Source organism: Delphinapterus leucas, chromosome 3, assembly GCF_059928025.1.
Source record: "Delphinapterus leucas isolate spDelLeu-1000000601 "Yukka" chromosome 3, BTC_Dleu_Yukka2, whole genome shotgun sequence".
NCBI classification, from domain to species: domain Eukaryota; kingdom Metazoa; phylum Chordata; class Mammalia; order Artiodactyla; family Monodontidae; genus Delphinapterus; species Delphinapterus leucas.
This window is the reverse complement of record NC_143131.1, coordinates 20,497,627-20,512,462: the sequence shown is the minus strand read 5'-3', so window position 1 is coordinate 20,512,462 and position 14,836 is coordinate 20,497,627.

Here is a 14,836-nt window from a genome sequence, read left to right as displayed (position 1 = left end):
GTCCTCATAAGAGGAGTGAGCTCCAGATCACTAGCTCTCTTTCCTTGCCATGTAAGGACATAGGGAGAAGGCAGACATCTATAAACCAGAAAGAGAGCTTTCCCTGGAAACAACCATACTGGCACCTAGATCGTGGATTTCCCACCCTCCAGAACTCTGAGAAATATATTTCTGTTGTTTAAGCCATCTAGTCCGTGCAAGTTTGTTATGGTAGCCCAAGCAGGCTAAAACAGAACTAAATTATTATAGAGAATGAAATAAAAATGTTTTCATACTGGAATATGTTATATTTAAATATCAATAATATATACTATTATTGAATTTTAGTCATGCACCAGTCACTACCTACATGAGGTAACATTATTATTTTCCCCATTTTACTGACAGGGATCCTGGGATACAAAGAAGATAATTAACTTGTCCAAAATTAGTCACACAGTGGAATGTGGGAGAGCTAAGGTTCTAAGTTAGGCAGTTTGACTCAGGAATCCATATCTTTATACTTAAAAGTGAATGACAGTCTTTACATTATTTGTGTGATGAAGTTATCCCCTGGTAATGCTTCCTTTACTTGAAATATGTTTTTTTGGAATTGTCTCTTAGGTTAATTGAAAAGGCAAAATCTTCAGAGCAGTTTATGAATTATTAGTTTCAGAAAAATAGTGTTATGACTTCTCCTAACTGATCGATTACTTGTAATACTAAACTGAGTGTGTGACTAGTTTTAAAAGTGTTATATATTTTGTTAAGAGTAAAAACTAACCTGGGTCAAGAATATGATGGTAATTCCATATGCAGTGTACTCTAAATGCATCTGGCAAAGAAATACTATTTCTTAAATTCTAGTGCAGTGCCCAGCCACTTAACTAGAATTTAGTAGAATTGTACTGTCTTGCATTCATGTCACTAACTAGTCTTGTGACCTGAGCCCTGCCTATGAATATTTCAGGTTTTTAAAAAATCTATAATGTTGCACTAATATTTGCTTTATTGTTAGTGTGCTAAGAATCAAAGAAGAGCAATTATCCCATAAGGTTTAGCATTCTGTTGCTGGAAGATACTTTTTAAATCAAATAGTTAATCCCCTCCTTGGGAATGTGGAAAGTGAGGCCCAGATGGCTGAGTAATGGGTTAAATTAGCTACATAGCTAATCACAATAAGAGCATGGTTATAACCCAGAACTTTTTATTGCCCACGTGGTTATTCTTCAGGAGTTGAAACCATGCTCAGTTTAAGCCTGAGTGCTAACCTACCACTTAATTCTTAGGGCACGTGTAAGAACTAACAGAATGAATGATTGATTAGCTGATGACTCATTCATTTTCAGTAGTTGTGTTCCCACTTACCCCATTCTTCCATCGGGGGAAAAAAGACAAGAAAGCACATTCTTATTTTATGGGGATTTTTTCTGCTCCCATAATTCATTATTTTTTGTTTTAATCAATGAGTGCCTAAAGACATATGTGTGTCATCTCCTTGACTTTGTTATAAAATGTATCTCTCTGGGCAGGGCAGTCTACTGCTTCCTTTAAACCCAGAAGCTGTTTTAGTGTATTTCTCTGTCTCATCTATTTCCTTTCACAAGCTTGCGGAAGCTGTTTCAATTCTTAGAATGCTTAATGTGCTCCACTTTAATTCTTTATGCAAGGACTGAGCATTAACTTGTTTGTCTACGACATCATCAAGAATGTGCTGCATAAGTTTTGGCATGATATTGCCCCATATTCCTTGCCAAATAGAACCTAGATTTCTTGTATATTCACATGTAAGTATCCAAAAAAATGTCATTATGAAAAAGGCTAGAAGAGATTCAGAGTAATTCTCTTTTCATTTCGTATGAGTTATTTTACTGAATCATTGAAGTATAGTGTTTGCAGCAAAAGGAAGCTCTCTTTTAATCAATGATAGGTGGATCACACAAGATTCAGGAGCTCAGTTGGGACCTAAAAAAAGTAAATCAGGATAGTAAGTAGACAGTAATGTGAAACCAGATGACTTCCCAGAACGAACAATCGACGTTATTACAGTATAGACTTATGGGCTGAGGAAACGATTGGGAGTTGCCATTAAATGCTACATCTATTTCATCAAGTCTTAATATTATTAAATATTTGCAGTCCCTTTCAATCTCCCTTGTACTTTTTTTTTTAATGCTAGGAGAATCAGGTATCTCTGTGACCTTACTTTAATTTGATTTAAGCATCAATACAAAAGCTTCATAGGCACATTGTGAAGTAAAGTGATTCATTTTTCCATTATTACCTCTGGGAGCTATGGGGTATCCTGGACATAAATTCCAATGACAGCCCCGTTCACTTGCACAGTAACAAAAAGAAAAGTCAATTCTAGAGCAAAACACTTGAATAGTAAGGTAAGGATGAAATTAGATTGTGTAAAATCATTAAATTATCCCTTTCAATGTAGAATTTTTATCTGTACTTATTTTTATATAATTGTTTCTCTTTATCTTTAGAAAGTTTAGTAAATAGATGTTTTATAGTGACCCTTAAAAATAATACTTGATAATATAAATCTTAGCAAACCACATTCCTTACAAAAATTCTTCTAAAAGTATATAACAAAATGATCATTTTTTAATTAAGTCTTTCGACTAACTCCCTTATTGCTACAACTTACATTTCTGGCATTCTCATTTTCACAGTTATAATGCTCACAAATAAGATTAACTGGGTACTATAAATATCATGAACTTTATTCTTTTATGAGCCATCTACCTTTTTTTAATACCAAGGTCAGGGATTTCACTCCTAAACCCATTTGACTTTTTTTTTTTTTTCATAGAAATGTCAGCCCAAGGTCATGGGGAAGAGAAAGTTTATGAATCACAGAGAATTAATGCAAATGAAGCAGAAGACTTAGAGATCATGCTTCTTAAAGAAGCTGCCCCAAAAACTTTATCCTCCTGCCAATGAGCAAACTGTGTCCTTTTAGTTGCCTAAGGACATGAAATATTAATATACCATTTATGTCTAGAGCAAGCTGTGAATGTTAAATAACTTATTTTTTCATATAATATTTCATTTATGAATGGGATAAATATAAACTACAAGCTGTCATTTCTGTAGAAAAGAATTTGAAATTATTTGGGTTATTTTGGTCTACTACAGGTGTAATACTGCTAAATGATATACTGTCTTTTTCTCTTGTAAACAGTAAGTTTACTTGGATAGTTATCTGACAAATATTTAGATCTTATTGCTTCCCAGATCCTCTGCAGAGTTGGGCTACAAAGATGGAGGTCACATTTGTTCCTGGCCTTGGAGGAGGGATCGCTATATAGATAAATAAGATCCATTCATTCATCAAAAACACATACTGAGTTTTTCCCATGTCAGGCATTATTCAAGGCACTAGAGATACAGCAATGAACAGGGCTGAGAAAAGCCCTCTCTCCTGGTTTATACTTTCGTGTGAGGAAACAGAATCAATAAAAGTAAAATTTAAAATACCAGAATCTAGATCATGCAGTTTTGGAAGGCTTCTTTGTGGACACGATGATTGGCTGATACATGAATGACAAAAGGAGCCAGCCAAGCGACTATCAGTGACAAGAGCATCCTAACAGAAGCCTTAGTTAGTACAAAGGGCCTAAGGCAAGAGTAAACCCATTGTCTTCAGGGAGGAAAATAAGTCTAGTGTGACTGAGGCAGAACAAGTGATGGTGAAATAAAGTGGGGTGGGCACATCAGACAGAGCTTTAGAATGACAGATTTTAACCCAATTTCAAATGGAGGCTACTAAAGGACTTTAAAACTGGGAGTGAAGTGATTGGTTTAAATTCTACAAAGATAATTCTGACAGCTGGTAGGGGATGTATGAATTGTTGAAGAAGCAGGGAGACTATTACTGTTGTCCAAGCAAGATGTAACAGTGCTTAGATAATGGTAAAGATGGAAAGTCAATGGGTTTTGTATGTTTTGCTCATTGATAAGATGTGAATGTGTGAAACAAAGTGACTATTTTAAAAATATTTTCCAAAATTGTTTGTGTAGTAAGGAATGATCAATCAGTGAAATGTAAGGAAAATGAAAACACATTTCCCAGAGAAAATGACAACTGGACTACTAAAAATTCAACAGCAGCAAAAGATGGGATGTTAATTTATACGACGTACAGGAGTGAGCCAAAGATGTGGATATCATGTTCAGATAATTCTGGGTGTTCCAATGTGATTACAATGAAGGAGTAGAGGAATGAAGCAAACGATATAGCTAGAACCTGATTGTGATGGTACTAAGTAGTTTGGACAGAGCACGTAGGAAATGAGAATATAGAGGATATATGTTTTAAGATTGTTAAAATAACACATGACAAAATAATATTAGGTTTCCTGTAAATGTTTGTTGTTTCCAAGGGCTTTTTGTGTATCATTGGATGATACAGAAAAAAAGGAATAGCAGCCTCTCTCCCGAGAGATACCACAAAAAGAGAAACTATCATGGAGGTTGGCAAAAAGATGAAGAATTTCAGGGTAAAATGTCATGGAGAAGAATCATATCAAAAGAATCAAATGGGGATTTATGATAGCAAAATAGCATAATATTCAGGAATACTTCCTTTATTGTTTATTTTCTGTCTCTGCCTCCCCTTTCCACTAGCATATAAAATAAAGATGATGAGAGCTTTTGTACACTTTGCTCAAAGATGTATTCCACGCACCAAGAACAGTACCTGACACGTTTTTGGTACTCAATATATTTGTTAAATTAATGTCTTTTTCTGGTAGAAGAAAGAGAGGGGGGAAATTGCTTTTATTTGTAGAAATTAAGTAAAATATTACCCTCAGTTAAGTCTTCCAGATTAATGGGTTGAATAATTGGAGACCCTAAAACAAAAAATATGTGATGGGCTCCTCCTCAAAACTCTGACTCAGCTGTATTGTGGTAAATTAGATTTAAATGTTTCATGTCCTAGTACTTGAGGCAGGTCATCACGGCCACCAGAGAGCTAACAAGCATAGAGCTAATAAGTGAAGATAGAATTGGAAAACTGGGTTTTTCCAAGTAAAAATGAGATGATCTGTTCACGTTCGAGGGCTTTAGTCCTTGGAACTGGACATCAAAAATGTTACCTCTAAATGTTATAAACTAACGTGTGCAGAGCACTTCTTGGTAGTGTCTGATGACAGTCTAAGTCCCTGTTGGTCTTAATCCTGTAGAGGGCATCGGCAGGTTGGCTTAGATTGTTATGAGAAGACTGTCATTTTCAGTTCAATCAATAGGAATTTGAAAGAAAGGTTAAATGTCATCTCAGAATGATTAAAAATTTTTGCCCAGCAACATTAGTAAGTGTTGGGAATTTCAGAACTAGGATTCAGGTTATGCTACTGTATATAACTTGGAGTATGATTTGATACAACTTTTACTGCTGTTCTCCACTCCATTCCATGAGGCTGGGTTGCTTGTAATTTCCCTCTACACATATCACACTACTGCTCAAGCCTTCTATTTTTGTTCATGTTACTTTCACTTCATGAAATGCCCTATCTTCTCATCTTCATTGTCTTTAAAGCTAACTGCTCCTCATTCATGGACAATTTAACTGAGTTATCCCCTTCTGTAGGCATCCTTACCTGACAACCATCACTCCTGACAGGGAGATGCCCAGCACTTCTCATGTAACTTTCTGAGCACACCTCCAGCATCAAGATATGATATTTGTTTATGCATTAAATTCCCCACTAGACTCTCTGTTGCTTGATGATTGTTGTATTAGCCATTCTTAATCCAGAACTTAATATAGTTCCTGACACATAGAAACTTATCCGTGATTTTTTTTAAATTATTTTTTTAAAATTTTACTTATTATTATTTATTTTGGCTGTGTTGGGTCTTCACTGCTGCGCGTGGACTATCTCTAGTTGTGGCGAGCGAGGGCTACTCTTTGTTGCAGCGCACAGACTTCTTATTGCTGTGCCTTCTCTTGTTGCGGAGCATGGGCTCTAGGCGCATGGGCTTCAGTAGTTGCAGCATGTGGGCTCAGTAGTTGTGGCTTGTAGGCTCAGTAGTTGTTGCACACGGGCTTAGTTGCTCTGTGACATGTGGGATCTTCCCAGACCAGGGATCGAACCCATGTCCCTTGCATTGGCAGGCGGACTCTTAACCACTGCGCCACCAGGGAAGTCCCCATTTATTTTTTATTATAACTTGTGTGTGTGTATGTGTGTCTGTGTGTGTGTGTGTGTGTGTGAATCAAACTGAGCCCTACCTTGTGGTTCTTCCATCAGGTTTTATTTCTTATAATACTCTGCCAGAGGCAGATAAAAGATAATAATAATAACAACAATAGCATAATAATAATAACTTCATCTTGAAGTTGAGAAAGCTATATACACTCTCTATTTGGTTTATAAAGTTGATATTGCTAACTCTCATTTTTATTCTCCCTGAATACCACAGTAATTGACCAGAGAGGAATACCTTTTCATTAATATGGTCAATATGCTTTGATGATTAAGACTTTTAACAAATTACAATTAAGAAGGTAAACAACTCTTATGTCAACTAAAAAGAAGTAAAAACATACGAGTTGAATTTTTGCAAGAGGCTTTTATGAGACCATGCTCTTTAATTATCCGCTGATCCTGGGAGAGGAAGCAAAATCTGCGCCATTTTGATGTGCTGTCTGGGCAATTTACTGTACTTTATTCCGTGACTGTGAAATTGAATGCTTTTGTCCTGTGCTTATGCTGCATTTTGCAGCATCTGGTGCTTGTCATAGTAGATGTTTTAGATTCCCATTCTCCTTTCTTTGAAGTTATTATCACAAGCGAATGAAGGATTTTTCAGAGTTAATGTGTAGCTGGTAACACATAGTTAACAACCACCTCAAGGGTGGTGGATGGTTGGTATTGCCTGGAGATGAGATTAGCACAAAGAAATTTTTGAGCATGCTGTGGTGGAGTGTCACTTAGCAGAAAATTTGAATTACCATCAGTAATATCAACACTTGTAAATATTCTTTTGAAATAATTGTAACCATATGTTGTTTTACTCTCTATAATGCGTAGTATATTTTTCAGTATCTCTTTTTTTAATTAAGGTATAATTGACATATAACATTTTATTAGTTTCAGGTATACAGCATAATGCTTTGATGTTTGCATATATTGTGAAGTACTTATCACATTAAGTCTAGTCAACATCCATCACCACACAGAGTTACAATATTTTTACAAGAACTTTTAAGATCTACCCTCTTAGCAACTTTCAAATATACAGTACAGTATTATTAACTATAGTCACCACGCTGTACATAAAATCCCCAGAACTTATTTATTTTATAGTTGGAAGTTTGTACCTTTGGACTACCTTCCGCCTTCACCTATTTCATCCATCACCAATCCACTGCCTCTGTTCTCTGTATCTATGAATTCAGTTGTTGCTGTTTTATTTTTTATTTTATTTTATTTTTTGAGGATTCCACATATAAGTGAGATCATATGGTATTTGTCTTTCTCTGTCTGACTTATTTCAGTTAGCATAATGTCCTAGAGATCCATCCATGTTGTTGTAAATGGCAAGATTTCCTTCTTTTCGTGGTTGAATAATATTCCATTGTATATATTCAATATGTTTTTTCTAATATAACAAAAAGTATTGTGGTTGTGACTCAAAGAAACACTGTCTACGTGGACAGTCTGTAAGGAAAATAGAAACAATGTGATATTTTAAATAGTGCTGAACATCTAAAGAATGCCTTATTTTGTGCTCATAAGCTGGAATTGTACATATAAATATAATAATTATAGGTTTAACTAATATTTTTATTAATAGATATATGATTGCTGCCTCTCAGAGTAGCATTAAAGAATTGCAGTGCGGGCTTCCCTGGTGGCGCAGTGGTTGAGAGTCCGCCTGCCGATGCAGGGGACACGGGTTCGTGCCCCCCACATGCCGCGGAGCGGCTGGGCCCCTGAGCCATGGCCGCTGAGCCTGCGCATCCGGAGCCTGTGCTCCGCAACGGGAGAGGCCACAGCAGTGAGAGGCCCGCGTACCGCCAAAAAAAAAAAAAAAAAATTGCAGTGCTACCTGTATTATCTTAGTGACCTTCATGTCCATAGCCCATTAATCAACAAATATTTTAGCTTTGATATTTAATGTTTCTTTTGCATCACTATTCTAAGCAAAACCAATAACAATTTACTGAAATATCCATCCCACTGCTCCCCTGCATTCAACTTGTCCTCTTCCAGGACTCCACAAAATGACAGTGCATTTATTTATTTATTTTAAAAACATCTTTATTGACATACAATTCACATACCATAAAATTCAGTCACTTAAAGTGTGCAATTTAATGGTAATAGTATATTACACAGTTGTACAGTTATCACCACCATTTAACTTAAGAAGATTTAAATCTCACAAAAAAACAAGCAGCAAGTAGCAGTCATTCCCCATTCAACCTTGTCTCCAGTCCTTAGCATTCACTAATTTTATTTCTGTCCTTATAGATTTGCCTCTTCTGGACATTTCATAGAAATGTTTTCCTACAGTATATGGCTTTTTATTACTTCTTTCAGTTAGCATAGCATTTTCAAGGTTCATCCACACTGTAGCATGTATTATTGCTTCATTTTTATTGCTGAATAATATTATGTTATATGAATATACAGTACCAAATTTACCCATGCAACAGATTTGGGGACATTTGGGTAGTTTCTACATGTGAGCCACTATGAATAATATTAATATAAACATTCATATTAAGTTTTTATTTGATATATATTTACATTTCTCTTGCATGCTTATTTAGGAGTGGAATTGCTAGGTCATATGATAACTCCGTTTAACATTTTTGAGGAACTTCCAAAATGTGTTCTAAAGCAGTACCATTTTACATTCTAATTACAAACGTATAAAGGATCAATTTCCTCATATCCTTACCAACCGTTTTCACAATCTGTCTTTTTAAATCATAGCCACTCAATGCATGTGTAGTCATTTCGATTTGTGTTATCTAAATAGTAATGATGTTCAGCATATTTTATATGTTTGTTTACCATTTATATATTTTCTTTTTGAAATATGTCTCTTCAAATCATTTGTCATTATTTCTTTAATTGGGTTATTTTGCTGCTTATTATTGAGATGGAAATATGAATATATATATACATATATCAGAAAAAATACCCTTATCAGATACTAATTTGTAAACATTTTCTCCCATTCTGTGTGTTGAATGTTCACTTTCATTATGATGTCCTTTAAGCACAAAGGTTTTAGTGTTAGTGTGATCCAATTATCCTTTTTTTGTTACTGTTGTTGCTTCTGTTTGATATCCTGTTTAAGAAACCATGACCTAATCCAAGTTCACAAATATTTACTTCTACATTTTCTTCTATCAAGCTTATAACTTTAGCTATTCTGTTTATGCCTATGATCCATTTTGAGTAAATTTTTTAATAAGGTTTGAAAAAGAAGTTTAACTTTATTCCTTTGAATGTGGATATCCAGCTGACCCAGTATCATTTGTTGAAAAAACTTCCATCCCCATTGAATTGTCTGGGCATCCTTATCAAAATCAGTTAACCATAAATTTAAGAGTTTATTTCTAGATCTCAATTTTATTCCATTTGTCTATATGTTTAGTCTTATGATAGTACCATGCTGCCTTGCTTACTGCCCTGAGTAATAACTTGTGAAATTGGGAAGTGTGACTCCTCCAGCTTTCTTTCCCCTTTTCAAGAATGTTTTGTCTATTCTGAGTGCTTGAATTATGTGATCATCTCAACAATTTCTGCAAAAAAATGCCACCTGAGATTTTAGTAAGGATTTTGTTAACTTTGTAGATCGATTTAGGGAGTATTGTAATTTTAACAGTATTAAATCATCTCATCTATGACAGAGAGATGTCTTTCTTTTTTTTTCCTCTATTAATTTTTTTTTTACATCTTTATTGGAGTATAATTGCTTTACAATGGTGTGTTGGTTTCTGCTTTATAACAAAGTGAATCAGTTATACATATACTTATGTTCCCATATCTCTTCCCTCTTGCGTCTCCCTCCCTCCCACCCTCCCTATCTCACACCTCCAGGTGGTCACAAAGCACCGAGCTGATCTCCCTGTGCTATGCGGCTGCTTCCCACTAGCTATCTGCCTTACGTTTGGTAGTGTATATATGTCCATGCCTCTCTCTTGCTTTGTCACAGCTCACCCTTCCCCCTCCCCATATCCCCAAGTCCGTTCTCTAGTAGGTCTGTGTCTTTATTCCTGTCTTACCCCTAGGTTCTTCATGACATTTTTTTCCCTGAAATTCCATATATATGTGTTAGCATACGGTATTTGTCTTTCTCTTTCTGACTTACTTCCCTCTGTATGACAGACTCTAGGTCTATCCACTTCATTACAAATAGCTCAGTTTTGTTTCTTTTTATGGCTGAGTAATATTCCATTGTATATATGTGCCACATCTTCTTTATCCATTCGTCTGATGATGGACACTTAGGTTGTTTCCATCTCCGGGCTATTGTAAATAGAGCTGCAATGAACATTTTGGTACATGACTCTTTTGAATTATGGTTTTCTCAGGGTATATACCCAGTAGTGGGATTGCTGGCTCATATGGTAGTTCTATTTGTAGTTTTTTAAGGAACCTCCATAATGTTCTCCTTAGTGGTTGTATCACTTTGCATTCCTACCAACAATGCAGGAGGGTTCCCTTTTCACCACACCCCTTCCAGCATTTATTGTTTCTAGATTTTTTGATAATGGCCATTCTGACCAGTGTGAGGTGATACTCATTGTAGTTTTGATTTGCATTTCTCTATTAATTAGTAATGTTGAGCATCTTTTCACTTACCTCTTGGCCATCTGTATGTATTCTTTGGTGAAATGTCTATTTAGGTCTTCCATCCATTTTTTAATTGACTTGTTTTTTTGATATTGAGCTCCATGAACTGTTTGTATATTTTGGAGATTAATCCTTTGTCCGTTGTTTCATTTGCAAATATTTTCTCCCATTCTGAGGGTTGTCTTTTCATCTTGTTTATTATTTCCTTTGCTCTGCAAAAGCTTTTAAGTTTCATTAGGTCCCATTTGTTTATTTTTGTTTTTATTTCCATTACTCTAAGAGGTGGGTCAGAAAAGATCTTGCTGTGGTTTATCTCAAAGAGTGGTTTTCCTATGTTTTCCTCTAAGAGTTTTATAGTGTCTGGTCTTACATTTAGGTCTTTAATCCATTTGGAGTTTATTTTTGTGTATGGTGTTAGGTAGTGTTCTAATTTCATTCTTTTACATGTAGCTGTCCTGTTTTCCCAGCACCACTTATTGAGGAGGCTGTCTTTTCTCCATCGTATGTTCTTGCAGCCTTTGTCAAAAATTAGGTGACTGTATATGTGTGGATTTATCTCTGGGCTTTCTATCCTGTACCATTGATCTATGTTTCTGTTTTTGTGCCAGTACGATACTGTCTTGATTACTCTAGCTTTGTAGTATAATTTGAAGTCGGGGAGCCTGATTCCTCCAGCTCCATTTTTGTTTCTCAAGATTTCTTTGGCTATTTTGGAACTTTTATTTCCATACGAATTGTAAAATTTTTTGTTCTAATACTGTGAAAAATGCCATTGGTAGTTTGGTAAGAATTGCATTGAATCTGTAGATTGCTTTGGATAGTATAGTCATTTTCACAATATTGATTCTTCCAATCCAAGAACATGGTCTATTTCTCCACCTGTTTATGTCATCTTTGATGTCTTTCATCAGTGTTTTGTAGTTTTCTGGATACAAGTCTTTCACATCCTCGGGTAGGTTTATTCCTACGTATTTTATTCTTTTTGTTGCCATGGTAAATGGGATTGTTTCCTTAGTTTCTCTTTCTAATTTTACATTGTTAGTGTATAGGAATGCCAGAGATTTCTGTGCATTAATTTTGTATTCTGCAACCTTACCAAATTAATTGATTAGTTCTCGTAGTTTTTTGGTGGCATCTTTAGGATTTTCTATGTATAGTATCATGTCATCTGCAAACAGTGATGGTTTTACTTCTTCTTTTCCAATTTGTATTCCTTTTATTTCTTTTTCTTCTCTGATGGCCACAGCTAGGGCTTCCAAAACTATGTTGAATAAGAGTGGAGAGAGTAGACATCCTTGTCTTCTTCCTGATTCTAGTGGAAATGGAAAATAATCCTTTCTATTTCTTTGGAATCAGTAGCAATGTTTCATATAGTCTTATTAATTTTGGTAATTTGAGTCTTCTCTCTTATTTTCCTTTGTTAGTCCAGCTATGTTTGTCTACTTTATAGATCTTTTCAAAGAACATACTTTTGTTTTTATTGATTTGTCTCTTTTTAAAATTTGTTCCATTTTGTTTTTCTTCTCTCTAATCTTTAATATGTCCATTCTTTTGTACTTTGGACATATTTATACTAGCTAATTTAAAATATTTGTCTAATAAACCCATCATCTCATCATTTCCCAACCATTGTTAAATGTTTTCTTGATATTTTTCCAACTTTGACAATTTCCCCACTGAATTTTACTGATCTTTCTAACCTCTTACTTAAATGTATAGTCTTGCATAAGTTTGGTCCTGGAGTTAAAATTCACCTGGCCATGATGCCTTATTTTTAAATACATTTCCATTTGGTTTGATACCAGATACAAAAATCTTTACAAATGTCTTCTTGACTGAGATTGCCCTACGATTTTGCTTACTTAAAATTTTGTGGCTACTTTTTTTTGAAGCTCACTGTCAATAACTAGAAGATAAATGACTCTTTTTCTTTCCTGTGAAAGTGTTGTATAGACTAAAATTATTTAGACCTTGAATCTTTGATAAAGTTCAATTGAAATGATTGAATCAGCAACTGTTTGTTTGTTTTTTTTTTAGTGTTTTGGTGGGAGGTGGGGAGGGGCTTTAGTATTGATTCTATTTATTTACTATCTACAGGACAATTCATATTTTATAATTACTATCTTATATCAATTTTGGTAAGCTATATTTTTGAGTAATATACATACTGCTTCTAAATTTTCAAATTTAATGTTTTAAGGTTGTTCATTGGCATAAGCTGTAGCAGTTGTGGTACTGCACAATTTTTTATTCTCTATCTTCTTGCTTAATCTTGCTAGAGAACTATTTTATTAACTTGTTCAAAGAAATATTTGTCTTTGCTGAGCTTTGTTTACTGTATTTCCATGTTACAAACTTTTTTTTCATACTATCTAACTTGTACTGTACTCCTTTTAATTTTTTTAGGCTTCTTCTGGGGTTCTTTCTAAGATTTCTCAGGTTGCATTTCAGTTTACTAATTTAGAACCTTTCTTACTTTCTAATGTAGATGTACATCAGTCTTGTGTTCCTCTGAATACTGCTTGTGGTAGGCAAAAGATGCCCACATACTGATTTCTGATACCCATGAATATGTTGTCTTATGTGATAAAGGGACTTCACAAGTGCGGTTAAATTAAAGCCTTTGATATATAAAGCCCATCTTGTATTATCTGGATTGACCCAATGTCATCATAAAGGTATTATAGTGGAAAACAGAAGCAGAGACTCAGAAATTTGAACATGCTCTGTTACTGGCTTTGAAGATGAAGGAAGGGGCCACAAGTCAAAGAACACAAGTGGCCCCTAGTTACTGGAAAAGTCCAGGTAAAAAGTTCTCCCTAGGAGGCTCCAGAAGGAATGCAGCCCTGCAGACATCTTGATTTTATCCCAGTAAATCCCATTTCGGAATTCTGACCTCCAGAACTGTAAGATAATACGTTTGTGTTGTTTTAGCCACTAAGTTAATGTAATTTGTTACAGCAACAATAGGAAACTAGTACAGGATCTTTACGTCACCCCAAAATTATGTAGCTTTACCAGTTATCACCTTTAAAAGTTTTGGGTTATCCATTAAAGTGTCTTCTTTACACTATAAGTTTTTCGAGGTCTATGCCTTCTGTTTGATTTAATGTTCAAATGAATGTTTTTCTAACTTAATTAAATTAAAGTTAAATAGTAGGGCCTGTATGAGACTAATCCTAATGACACATCCTATTATTTGCTCATTTATTATAAATATCATGTTTTATCTACAGGGAACATATAGAATATCACAGTGTAAAATAGAAAGGATACAATTTTCTATACACTGTTAAGTACATCAAGTTGTAAATATTTGCTATTTTGATTTGCTATATTTTTGTTAATCTATTTATTTTTTTTTAAAGTTTGTCTTTCTGCTCAAACGGTTGCTGAGACAGTTTATTAAACTCTTTCCACATAATATAATTATTTTTATGTGACTTTGTGTTTCAACTCTGTTTTCAAACTATATTATTCATTGCATATACCTTTAGAACTGATGTATCTTACTAATCAATTAAAAATTTAATCATTATATGTAATAGCCCTCTCTTTATTTTTCACTTATTATTTTCCCCCATTATAATTCCTCATTACAATTTGCCCTCTTCAGTCACTTCAGTGATACATTTTGAATGTTGTTCCTTATATTTCAGTATCTAATTTGTAGTTTCATATACAATGACCATTCTGGGTATCTATTCTTCCATTTTGATGAAATGAAAACTATAATTTGTGACTTGCATTCTGACAATATAATTTCATTTCGTATCTCCAAACTTAACTATAAATAAAAGAAAAAAAACACTGGTTAATACTGTATTTACCAAAATCTTGAAAGAATTTGAAAATATCTTCATGAGTAAAAGATGATTTACTATGTTTTCCCTACTTAAAGATAATGCAATTCCATTCAATATCTGTGTTTCAAAAATGACTATATAGAAAGGATTTTGCTTCCATTTTAAATGTATACAGTAAAATAAAACAAAAATAATTTACTCTGACTGACAAAA